Source organism: Oncorhynchus kisutch, linkage group LG14 (genome assembly GCF_002021735.2).
Source record: "Oncorhynchus kisutch isolate 150728-3 linkage group LG14, Okis_V2, whole genome shotgun sequence".
Taxonomy (NCBI): Eukaryota; Metazoa; Chordata; class Actinopteri; order Salmoniformes; family Salmonidae; genus Oncorhynchus; species Oncorhynchus kisutch.
In genome coordinates, this window is record NC_034187.2 from 89975089 (window position 1) to 89977201 (window position 2113).

A 2113-nucleotide genomic window follows, 5' to 3' on the forward strand; every position below is an offset into this window, starting at 1 on the left:
TCAAGGTATGAAATAATTGTCATGTTCAATTACAATGTATTTTTGGGCCCGCGGCTAAATCTAGTTGTCTACCCCTGATGATGCAGTATATTACGACATTGAAATTGTGAAAGGAGTTCGCTATTCATGTTATCATATTAATTTAGCGGTCAATATTTGACCAAAGCACTGGTTCCAGTCCAAGTACCTATGCGATTTAGCAAACCCCAGGCATTTGTTGGATGACATGAAAATAGAGCCCTTTGGCCACACACACTAGTGGCGGGTTTGTCGTCAAAATGAGAATGCATGAGCAGAAAATAATCCCATACCTATTGGAAAATATGGTGGGGTGGATCTTTGATTTTAAGGGGATATTTTGCTTCTGCTGGTCCTGGGGCCCTTTTTAAGATCAACTACATGAACTTTACCCAGTACAAGGACATTTTAGCCAAAAAACCTGGTTGCCTCTGTCAGGAGGCTGAAACTTGGCCTCAAGAGGATCTTCCAGCAAGACAAAAACCTCAAGCTCACAAAATACACAAAGAAATTGTTTATTGGCCACAAAATCAACAGCAATGGACAACTTCGTCTCCAGACTTGAACCCCATTGAAAACCTGTGGTTTGATTTGAAGGGGGCAGTCCATAAGTACTGACGAAGGACATCAAGGACCTGGAAGGAGTCTGTAAGGAGGAATGGCCTCAGATCCCTCCCAATGTGTTCTCCAACATAAAACATTTTAGAAAAAGGCTCAGGGCCGTTATCCTCCCAAGGCGAGGTATTGAAAACGGGTGTTTCCTTGAATGCTCTTCATGCATCCATGAACCAACCATGAAAGCCCTCTGTAATAGTCACTGCATTCCTCATCTACTTCAAACATAGACATAAACATTTACAGTGCATTCGGAAAGTATTCAGACCCCTTGACTTTTTCCACATTTTGTTTCATTACAGCCTTATTCTAAAATGGATTAATAAAAAGATGTTCCTCAATCTACACACATTTCCTCATAATGACAAACTGAAAACAGGTTTTTTGAAATTTTAAAATAAAAACAAGTTTTCAGACATTGCTATGAGACTCTAAAATTCAATCAATCAAATGTATTTATACAGCCCTTCTTTACATCAGGTGATTTATCAAAGTGCTGTACAGAAACCCAGCCTAAACCCCAAACAGCAAGCAATGCAGATGTAGAAGCAAGGTGGCTAGGAAAAACAACCTAGAAAGGCAGGAACACAGGAAGAAATGTAGAGAAGAACCAGGCTATGTGGGGTAGCCAGTCCTCTTCTGGCTGTGCCGGTTAGAGATTATAAGAGTACCTCGCCATTTAAGGCCAGATTGTTCTGGACTCAATAAAACTATTTTTTTTCAACCACTCCACAAATTTCTTTTTAAGAAACTATAGTTTTGCCAAGTCAGATGTGGCATCCACAAATTAGATGTCCTAAGTCAATTTTCCAACAATTGTTTACAGACAGATTATTTCACTTATAATTCACTGTATCACAATTCCAGTGGGTCAGATGTTTACATACCCTAAATTAACTGTGCCTTTAAACAGCTTGGAAAATTCCAGAAACGGATGGCTTTAGAAGCTTCTGATAGGCTGATTGACAAAATTTGAGTCAATTCTAGGTGTACCTGTGGATGTATTTCAAGGCCTACCTTCAAACTCAGTGCCTCTTTGCTTGACATCATGGGAAAATCAAAAGAAATCAGTCAAGACCTCAGAAAAAATATTGTAGACCTCCACAAGTCTGGTTCATCATTGGGAGCAATTTCCAAACACCTGAAGGTACCACGTTCGTCTGAACAACCAATAGTACACAAGTATAAACACCATAGGACTATGCAGCCGTCATACCACTCAGGAAGGAGACGTGTTCTGTCTCCTAGAGATGAACGTACTTTGGTGCGAAAAGTGCAAATCAATCCCAGAACAAGAGCGAAGGACCTTGTGAAGATGCTGGAGGAAACGGGTACAAAGTATCTATATCCACAGTAAAAACGAGTCCTATATCGACATAACCTGAAAGGCCGCTCAGCAATGAAGAAGCCACTGCTCCAAATCCGCCATAAAAAAGCCAACTGCACATGGGGACAAAGATCGTACTTTTTGGAGAAATGT